Source organism: Drosophila guanche, unplaced genomic scaffold (assembly GCF_900245975.1).
Source record: "Drosophila guanche unplaced genomic scaffold, DGUA_6, whole genome shotgun sequence".
NCBI lineage: Eukaryota > Metazoa > Arthropoda > Insecta > Diptera > Drosophilidae > Drosophila > Drosophila guanche.
Window position 1 is genome coordinate 4,020,449 of NW_022995753.1, and position 11,586 is coordinate 4,032,034.

Below are 11,586 nucleotides of genomic sequence, written 5' to 3' on the forward strand. Positions count from 1 at the left end.
CGCCTCAGCTGAGCGTAAAACAATTGCGGAACAAGGCGACAAACGCGACAAATTGTTTGGGCCAACAACAGTCACAGGCACAGGCACAGCCACAGCCACATCCATGTGTCATGTGCAAAAAATGATTTCTCAGTGGCTGGCTTTGTCTGGCTGCATGTTCGTGTGCAATGGACCAACTACGAGTATTTGCCAAGTATTTTGGCCACGTCTTGGCCTGAACCAAAGCCCCGAAAACCAAAAGAAAAAAAAAACCGAGCCGAACCACCGCTGATTGTTTGCCTTAAAAAAACAAAAACAAAAACAAAAACAAAAACAAAAACAAAAACAAACCATAAATAAGACAAGTGCCGGCCCGGCGCCGAGGCACTTGAATAACATTTGTCAAGTTGCAGTAGTGCAGTGTTTAACATTTTGCAAACCAAAAAATCTTCTTTGCAAATCTTTGCAAAAGTGATGAATGCCGTGGACGCTGTGGCAACTTGTCGGCTGAGCTGCCAGCTGTCGGAGCTGCAAGCCTTGGTGGGTGTGGATAGCTCTGGAGCCGGAGAACAGCTATTGATTGTAGCCATACAGCACTTTCGATGGATTAGCTCATAGAATAAATATTAGACTTACAACTGGTGGCATGTACTTGCCACAAAGAGAGCTGCATGCTGCCTGTTCAGTTAGCCAATTTCCAGCTACCGATTTGGTACTTCTTTCATTACGACATTTAAATTCGGAATAAGTTCATCTCTAGCCAGAGTTTTATGCGGCATCGTTGTGTTCCCAATGGCCGCTATTTACTGATCACAGCTTTGTGACATTATGGCAAATATATGCTTGGCTCTCGGTTGCTAGAACAGCATCGAGTGCATCGAGTGCATTTATTTGTATTTCAAATTCCAGCTGAGAATTGCCAGAGGGGCAAACAAAAATTCAAGGCTCAGACATCATAAGAGTAGACCCAAGGGGTAGACCTTTCAGTAGATTCAAAATCTGTAATCCGTTTGTTCCAATTCATTTTTGTGTCCAAACCTGAAACCGAAAGTCAGGGCATTGCAGGGCAGGGGTCGGCCCGGTTATTTCTATGTATTTTCCATCATTATTGTTAATTCGTCAAAAACGACCTGAAATCAATCTAGGCGAAGGTTTCTCTCTATCGGTTTGGATGCGCTCAGCGTGCGCCTGTGTTTGTCTATCTTTTGGATTACTCGGCAAATAATTACGAGTAAGTAGCTCGAGTGGCAAATGGCATGGAATTGGGACCCTGACCTTCCCTTACTCCACGAAACGTGCCAAAGTGCTGCACGGCTCGAAGTGGTATTAAAAATGTAATCAAAGTCCATAAAAGTGAAGGGCAACGGAAGGACACGAGCACGAACACGCATTCGCACACTGGGACTTGGCCAAAGAGATGGCAAATCAAAGCTACCTTACAATAGACAAAGAAAATTCCTTTGGCCCAGGCACTTTATCTAAATCTTTGCTGCCATCATCCGGCATGACATCTGCCATAAATTGAATCGCTTGTGCGGGGGAAATCTCTGCTTAAACCAAAAACAAAACTAGTTTTGATGAACTCCAGCGGCAGCCCCAGTCCATGGGCTGATGGATGGTAAAAACAACTTTTTTCCATCTACTTTTTTTTAGCTGATCGCGTAATTTGCTCGGCAATTACAAAATCAAGTTTTTCCCCTCAACCAGATGATAGTTTCGATTACTTCGACACTTGTTCGGCTGGCTGACTGGCTGGCTGGCTGGCTGGGCTGGACAGGCATTAAGATCGATGCGGGATCCCACTCTGATTGGCATAATTAGTGGCATTTTAGCTGTCATCGCTGATTGTGCCGCACAAATGTCATGCAATTTGTCAATTGATTTAACGATCGAGCATCGAGCAGCACTCTCTGCCGAGTGACCAGCACAACTGGGTGTGACCAATCGATAGTAAGTAAAGCTTCAAAGTGGTTCAAACTTGTATCCGAGACAAACTTTTATTCCGTCCATAAAATTATGTAAATTTTGAATTGGTTATGCGACTTTTTTCGGGGATTTTTCTGGTAGAACTTTTTTTTTTTTAGGTTTTAATTCATGCATATTGACGTAAAATATTGAACTAACAAAAATTCCTTTGGCTATTAATATCATATTTTAGCATTTTAACAATTTAAGCAGTAATATTTCTCCATTTACTTTTGCAGCGTTTCAGCACTGACTTTGGCAACAAACTACTCTCCATAGAGTATTCATTATTCGCTGGAGATTCTTTGTTTTTTTTTGTTCACACACTTGAGCAGTTTTTGTGTTGTTTTTTGTTTAGTTTTTTTTTTTTGGGTATTTACTTTTATGATTTATGAGTGCCTTAGTTGGGGGTCAGGGGGGAATCCCACTGACGTTGCCAGCGTGTTGCATGTTCTGCGCTGTGATTAGCATCCATTTTGCCATAATTAAATAATTTTGCGTTGCGCTGGCGTTGATCATTGATTTGTGTGGGTTTTGAGTTATTTTTAAAAGAAGAAATTCTTGGAAAAAGAACCAGACGGGAAATGACTGATTAATTGGTACCGGAAACAAATTAAAACAAATCAAGTGATAGCGAATTACATGTCTAAATAAACAAAATATATTTTAAATTTTGTTTAATTTTCCAGCGCCACCGCCCCAAAAGCAGGCAACATTTTGGTTGCCCTCCCGCAGTGTAGGCAACATCTTTTGATGTTCACATTTTGCAATGAAACCTACTCCAAGACATGTTCCCTACTGTCTATAAATGTGCCATAAGAAATTGATATTTATGCTGGTGTCCTTCTTTCATTTCTTAGCCCTTGGCCAGGACCACCACACAGGTTCCAATTAGGACAAGTAGCTGAGGTAGTAAAATAAAAATATTGTTGCCTACTTGCAGGAGGGGCCATTAAAAATTAAGAAAAATATCAAAGAAAATAAACTATCTGTGGGCTGGGCTGGCTGGCTGAAAGAGGGGAGCAGCGGATCGAGAATGCTGTGGGTGTGTGGGCGGATTGCATAAGTAAAAAGACACTAAAATATTATGTGCACATGTGGCCGCTCAACCCGATGACAAGACAGCAATGAAGATGATGATGATGCTGATGGGACACCGGAACCGACGACAACGACGAAAGCCAGAAATAACAAAAAAATCCACTTGGCAAGGCCTCCAGCCCAAAGCAATCAAGTAAAATGAGGTGCAACCCCCAGCCCCGCCGCCCAGACTAGAGAAAGCCCAAAAATAATCACAAGGCGACAAAATGTTGCATATAATGCGGCTGCTTAGGAAGGGACGACCATAAAATGCCTCAAGGCACAAGAATCCGGACACGGACCAGGACCAACAGCAGCAGCAGCACAAGCACCAGTCTGGTGATTGATGGGTAGATGGATTGCTCGCTGGCTGGCTGGCTGGATGGATGGATGGATGGATGGGTTCGTGTTAATTATTTTGCTAAAATAATGCAGCAACAACGAAAAATTTTGACAAAATTTGATGCGATGCCGCTGCCGCTGCCTTCCGAAACGAAAAATAAATAGAACAACAGAATACCGAAATGAAAAATCGCAATTTCCTGAGCTGCGCTGATAACCGCCGGCTACAACAACAACCAAAAACAAAAAAAAAACAAATTTTCTATATAGCAAAATAAATATAGAAGCGGACAATAAAGAACGGACGACAGTGTCGTCGGCTTAATGAGTGACGGACGGGCGGTCATATTAGATGACGATGACGATGAGGATGACGATGACGATGACGATGTGTTTCCCGGTGTTGGTGTTGCTGCTGCTGCTCTTGGTGTTGGTGAGTTATGGCACATTAAGCTCAGCTGCGGCTGCTCTGGAAGAGAGAGAGAGAGAGAGAAAGCTGCCCACGTACGTTAGAGTGTGTATGTGTGTGTGTCACTCCTTCTTCTTTTCTTTTTTGGGTGATTCTCTGCACTCTTCTGCTCGCTGGCATTTGCATTATTCATGTGCTTGTGCCGCACAGAGGTACATGGGGGTTGGGACGAGCAGCGTAGCCGCCGCCGCGGTAGTTTTATTTTAAAGCCCAAACGTTCATAAAAGCCAAGCCCCAGACAAGTGCAGTTTGCTGTCGCAGCAGGCCGAGTGTGAGGGTGTACCCTTATACCCTATAATTGAGCAATAATCGGTTAATGTCGCTCCACTGTCAAGTCACTCGTGTATGGCAAATGCGCAAGTTTCGGGCAGCGTCGCGTGCTCTGTGCCTAGGCAAAGATCTCAAACGGCGCAGTCGAAACGGACGCACAGCGTAAAAGCTTCGCGTGCATGTTCGGCCTATGCATAGACACCAGCAGCCGCAGCGGCAGAGAAAGAGCTTCGCGGCAGCGGCAGCGGCAGCGACAGCAAGAAACGTTTTTGGTCTTCGTGTCGCTACCTGCGTGCTGACCGCTGTTTTAGAGCTTATAGCCCCCCCTCCACCACACCAAGAGAACTCATTCGAAATTCGTTCCCGTTCTTAAGCTGAAAGTTGTTAGAGTATTCCATAGTCCCATTGCGTATTGGCAGCGCCCGGTGAAAGCCTCTTTCTTGGGCCCCCCACACCCTCGAAGCTACCATTCTTGTTGCATTTTACGTTCGCTGGCTGAACGTCTTTGATGGCTTTTTTGGGGTCGGGTCCGCTCGTCCGTCGTGTGTTGATGTTGATGACAGCAGCAGCAGCAGAGGAGAGAGGAGCCCGTGCCCGTCATGATGAAGTTGTCGTTCATCGCAAATGATGAATCCAGGAGCTACGAGGGATGCCGCAACACGCCACGCCGCACCGCACCGCTCTGCTCGTTAAGTTTTCCTTCAAGTCAAGTTGTTTGACAATCTTCCCAGGAGCCAGGAACAGCCAACCGAAGATGCCATGAAACAGGGAAGCTAGCAGGGGTGCAGCAAAAAAGTGTTATAAATTGCATTTAGTGTCGGGGGCACGTCATTGCTGATTTGTTATGGCTGCCACAGGGTAACGGACGAGACGGCACTGCTGGCCCCAGGCAAAAGGTCAACCCCAAGGCATTAACAATGGCTTCTGTCTATCGGCCCCCAATCCAGTCCCCCCCCTCAGTTTGCAGATCAGATCAGAAGAGATCCTCCTTCTGCTTCCCCATCCACGCTGCATATGCAAATTGTGATGCGATGCGTTCTGGAATTTAGAATTGTTTACAAATTTCCAACAGAACGGCTAGGCGGGAGGCAGCAGCAACCGAGCGAAGAGGGTGGGTGAGTGGGAGAGGGAGAGGGAGAGGGGCTGGGGCCTAGATATGCTAAAATAAAACTGCAAGTCATAAACTAAAGACTTTGTTTACAAATTAAATGCAGCATGCAACAAGCGACATCTTCATCCGCAGATCCACAGCCACAGAGAGACCCAAAGACTGTCCATGGGCCAACGTCTAACTGTCCGTCTGTCTGTCTGTCCGCTCGTAGATATGCGAATACAGATACGGGAAGGGGGGGGGGGGGATACACACTCTATGCCACTCCATGCTCTTCCTTGGGTCTCCAGCTCCTGGCGCTTGGGTGTGATGTGTCCATCCCACTCAGCTCTCTCTCTCTCTCTCTCCCTGGCTCTTTTACTGCCCCTCCCAGGACTTTATGCCTACGGGATGCAAAGCAGTCCGGCACAGGCCCAGCTACATGTGTTTTACATGAATTTTAAATGATATGTTAAATAAAAATGCGCAGCTAAACAGCCCAAGGCACCGCCAACCAGGAACAAACAGCTACAACAACAGAGGAGCAGGCAAACTGCGACTGCGGCTGCGACTGCGACGAGTGCGTGGACACACACACACACATGCAGCGAACAACACGAACCGCACGGCACAGTGGTACACAATTGCGGGATAAGTGGAGCAACTTTTGGGTCAAATTTCATCATGGAATTTATTTTGTTTTATTTTGTATTTATTATGCCATCCACAAATACAAAGTAAGAACATTTGTTGCAAGACCAGAGCTCCCCCTAAATTGCATGTTTCATGACCATAAACCTTGAATGCAAATTGCAAAAGTGAAGACAGAAAGGGATGAGCATAAAGCTGGGATACCTGAGGAGCTTACTTCAAAGAAAATTCCACTACTTGCTATTCATTTTCTAGTGAACGATTTTAAGAATGAAGAAGTTTCCACAGTCAGGGAGTAGAATAAACCAAATGACAAAATTGTTAGTGGAAATGAAATCAAATTGTGGGCTTGCTGCTGTATGCTATAAGCTGGTACCACAGTGCTGTCGGGAGAGGTGCAGCCTGGGTCTCTGGGTGTAAAACCTGGCCAAAAACTATGCAAAGTTTATGCGAATTTAAAATATTTTTTCACTGGCCAGGCGCATGCGCAGCAGCCTCAATTGTTCAAATACATTTATATACACATAGATATATATATACATATATATATATATAGAAGGGAGGGGGGTAGAAAACAGCCGAAGGCGTAGTCAGAGTGGAAGTTGGACTTGGAGTTCGATTCTGGTTTGCCGCTTAGCCTCCTGATGCTATCAATTCAAAGTCAAATGGGGGGACAACAAAACAAATCGGCGCTGCATCTATAATGAGCCAGAGAGACCCAGGCACAGTCCTAGGACCACAGAACAGGCCCCGCAGAACGGAATTGATGAGCGCAGGAGAGGAGACCGACCATATGGCCAACGGGTGCAGGTACAGGTCCCAGGTCCCAGGTCCCAGGTTCCAGATCCCATGTCCAGGCTCAGGTACGGGCCATAGTTTTGACTTGCATGTGCCTCATTGAGTTGTACCTCTGCTGCGCGCTCCCGCCCCCCCGCTGGACACCCACACACCCCAGCAACCCGAACACACGAACGCATTGGCCTAGGGCCCCGAGCCAAGTGGATCGCATATTCCAGCTTCAAGTCCATGTCCAAGTGCCTCCACCCCGCTCCGTGCCTGTACTGATTGCAAGAATTGTTGCCATTGTTGTTGTCCGTTCGTCGGGCTCCATAAATGTCTTTATTATGATCCTGAGTAGTTTAGGCCAATTTGTAGACCAACTGGCAACAGCTGGGACATCGAAGCTGTCTGTCAGTCCGAACTAATGGTCAGAACCATATATGAGTGGCTATTCCGAATGATCGGGTGGCTCATTCACAGCATAAGTTTCATAATTATTCCTCAAGAAATCAATCAAGAAACAAACGACCAAGTAGCCAGACACATTGGATCTGAATGTGGAGCTAATCGAGCAGCAGTCTGTGGGTCATTCCACCAGTGAAGGAGGAAGGAAGCACTGTCCAGGCCACAATTGGAGGCAAATAACTGTGCCAAACACCCGACACCCCACAACACGTGGGGGCAACAGGGGCCAACAAGCTAAAGAACTGGGAACCCAGAGACGTGTGTCGGGAGTGTCCGGAGTGTCGAGTGTTCGGGAGGAGATGCGGCAAGGCAAGGCAAATCAGGCATTAAATTGCTCATGTGGTCGGGCCGCGGCCGGGGCCGGGGCCGACAATTTCTTTAAACACAGAGTCCCGAGTCCGCTGTTGTGCAGCGGTGCAGTTGGTAATAGAAAAGGATTTGACTTGACTCGATTGAACACCCGAATTTGCAATTTTGCGAGTTAGGCCTCGAGTTAACGTGGCGAGGGCGGAGCGTGGCGTGGCGTGGCGTGGCATGCCACCAGGAGGAGGTGAGGCAGAGAGCTGCCTTCAAAAAAATGGTGGGCGGTGAGCTGAAATTATAGCCCAAGCTCAAGCAAGTGGAAGAGGCAGACAGTCAGACAATCAGACAGACAGATAGACGAAGGTTCCTTTTTTTGTTTTTAGGTTTTTTGGGGCCATCTCTTGGCTAAAGCACTTAACACGTCAACACGGTCGCTGACGCTGACGCTGACGCTGTTTTCCCAAGCCAAAAGGAAAAGCCTACAGCTGGAAGAGCCAACAGAGGGGGCTGCACCTTTGATTGAGGCATAAACGACATTGGGTTGCTCTACAGTACGAGCAGATGGAGCAAACTAGAACCCCAAATGAGCACCCAACAGATGGACCCCAATCTGGCCTGCCTGCGTCTGTTCCGGAGTTCTGCTGCTGCTGTGGCACATCGATAAAAAACAATGTTGGGGCCATTTCTCCTTATACTGACATGATTACCCACAGCTTACCACAAGCTCTGGCTCCAGCTTCAGCTCCAGATGCCTGCCCCTGTCGAATGTTTTTTTTTTTTTTTTTTTTTTTTTTTGGCTGATTGTAGGTGCAAGAGTTCGGCAGTTCGGCAGTTGAATTGGAAGCTGAAAGGAGCTGTGAGAGAGCTGGTAGCATGGCTTGCCTCTTGCCACTCGCATGTTCTATGCCCATATAGATCGATAAGATTGCACACAAGATTGTGTGGCACACAGACAGACGGACAGACAGACGGACAGACCGACAGAGAGGCCTATCTGTATGTATCGATTATTATCTATTTTGGCAGCAATCGATCGTGATCGATTTATGTGCAGTCGCGGGGCCAAGTCGGGGGTTAAGTGGCTAGGAAAAACAGCATCAAAATTCTCTACAGATATTTATGCCAGTATCCAGTATCCAGTATCCAGTGTTCATTCTGTTCTTGCTCCTACAACTCTGCCCGACAATTGTTATATCGTTGGCAATGTTCGCCGCTTAATTATGATCCTCAGCTAATAGAGCTCAGAGCTAGATGATCGTTTAATAATAATTGAGCCAACGTTCCGCGGAAACATGATCCATAAACAGTCAACGATCGGGATCAGTAATTAGCAATCGACACTCGACACCTCATTTCCAAAGGCCACTGGCCTGTCTTTCATGTTCACCGATCCGATCGGCACCTTCACTCCACTCCGCTGCATCTGTGGAACATTGCAGGGCTCTGAGAGCCTGAAAGTTGCTGGCCGGAGGCCTCCAAATACCGTTGTAGGTCGGGTGCTAATGCGACAAGTCCACACAAAACCAAAAGCAAAACCAAAACCAAAACCCAAGCGGAAAATGTCGATGAATTGGCTGTGATATGAAGGGGCATCGCTTCGCATCGAATTCAGTTCGCTTCCGCGGCACCAACACACCACAATCTCCCTCTCTCTTTCTCTGTGGATTGTGTAGCACGGTCAGCAATTATAATATATACAAAAACCATTACGGGTCACAGGTCAAATGTACAAATAGAGATAGATCTAGACAGAGAGAGAGAGAGAGAGAGACAGCGGCCAGAGGCTGGATTTGGTTCATTGGCAGCTTTGCACGTTGTCCATCGTCTGGGTCTGCATCCTTCGTCTTCATCGACATCGTCATCGTCGATCAATGCTCAGCCTGTAGCGCCGCAAAACCCATGCCTATCAAGATATGGAGTCTGGCCTGGTCTCCCTGCCCCTTCTCGCCGACGAACTGCAATCGTGATCGACTCGAACTCCATCCATTGGCTGGGGCCCCAGAATTCGGCAGCAATTTTTCTTCTTTTCTTCTTTTCTTCTTCTCGTTTTGTTGTTGTTGTTTTTTTATGCCTAGGCATACACGATATCCGATGCGGCGACAGATTCGTTTTGGGTAGCTACGCAGAGTCAGCAGGCCAGAGATGCGCCAAAAAGGGGCTCAGCCATTGATTCATTTATGAACTGCTTGCAGTCTGTGGAAAGTGGAACTTGTTGCGCCTGCTCCTGCTGCTGCTTGGAACTAGTTCCAGTAGTTTGCTCACCACTAGACATGACCAATTCCGTTCATGCTTCAGGCACACACACACACACACACACACACAGCCAGAAAGAGAGGCCTAGAACCATCGCGGCCACTCGAAGCTCTCTTTGGGTCTCCACGTTTAATAAGCAATTTTGATTTGGAGCAGATTATGTGACGACCGAACGAACGCGCAAAGGACTGCGAACTGCTCGAGTACTTGCAACGGTTGCATGCCACGGCTGCTGCTGCTGCTGCTGCTGCTTGGCTACTGCATGGCTGAGAGAATGGAGAGGAGACTTGCACTTGACTTTGTCGCTGACCCGCGCAAAGATTTTTAACTTCTACTTGTTGCTCCTTCTCGGCTCCTCTCTGCGGGCACTGGCGGGGCCTGGGCCTGGGCCTGGGCCTGGGCCTTGGCCCGATGCTGATACTGTTTACATGGAACTTGTACTGATTGCTTCTAGTCATGCCCCCGATTTGAAGATTTTCAATTTGGTGATAAGTTGCCAAGCTTCAGTTTTTTTTTGTCTTGCAGTTTTTTAGAGCGATCATTTTCGTTGGAATTGCTTGAATTTGTATTGAATTTTAATTGGTCGTTGAAGGCCTGCTCGGAAAGGATGTTGTAGGCCTTGGTTGGGTTCAACTTTGAACCTCCAGCATGTGCCTGATGGGCAGGCCCTAACCCTAACCCTAACCTCAAGCCACAAGCCACAGGCCAGGCCCCTGGCCACCGAGTCCATGCCAAAAGCAGCAACGAACTGGGAAAGGTTCCCAAGAAAATTTAGATCAATTTTCCTAATTTACTTGAGCTTCAGCGATTGCGTGTCGTGGCGTGAAAAACGGCACTTGAAAAGGGGGTGGCAGGGGAGTAAGGAATTCCTTCACCGCAAAAGAGAAGACTCGAAATCGGAGTTGGACTTGGAGTTGGAGTGTGAGGAGGAGCAGCAGCAGCAGCAGCAGGAGGAGGTGAAGGCAAAGAAAAATAAATCACGACTCAAGTTTCGAAAGCGCGAAACTGTTACCAAAGCACTTAAACTTAAATTGGCCAAAGCGACGACTCTCGGCCCGAACGAGCATTTCGGAACATGGTAAGCTGAGAGCAGGAGGCCTAGGAGCAGGCTGTGGAGACTCTACGCTGATCTACTCGCACCCAGAGAGACACGATGGGGCGAAACGAGGCGACTGGGGAGTGCAGTTCTAAATTAGAAATAGTGTAGATAGATACGCCAATAGAATTTATAGCGACTCTCTCTCTCTCTCTCTCTCTCTGACTCTGCGTTCTGCGTTCCAGCGTCATGATCATGCCCTGGTCAGGTTAATTTTGGGCACGACCAGCCCAAGTCAGACCAAGTCAGGCCATGTGGATGACGATGACGATGACGATGATGATGGCAACGCACGAAGGCAGCAGGACAGAACGAAAGGTTTCTACTCCTCCGCGGCACAAACTTGTGCGCTCCTCCACTGCTGCGCCGCGATGGAGGTGCACAAGAAACGTGCTCATGGATCGCAGCTTAAGTTTAATGGAACCAATTGAAGATATTTTGTGGGCAAGTGATAAAGTCGTATGCCCAGTTGGTGGGTGCCTTCTCTGCTCTTTGCTGCTCTCCTCGCTGTTGCACTTTCCATCAACAACTTTGGAGCTGCGAGCAAGCAAGTTGCAGCACAGCTCAGCTCGCTTCACGAACCCATTAAATGATGCGTAAGAAGCACCCAGCGTGATCATGCGTCAGAGAGAGAGGGAGAGAGGGAGAGAGGGTGGGGTGGGACTGGAGCTATGGCTGTGGCTGTGGCTGTGGCTGCCTGGAAGATCACACGATGCTGATACGCAGAGAGAGAGAGAAATCAGCGTGAAAATTGCCCACTGCCAGTGGAGAGTGAAGTGAACCCTGCCACCTACCCATACCCCTAAAACACAGTGCCCCTGCCCCTGCCACTGCCACTGCCCC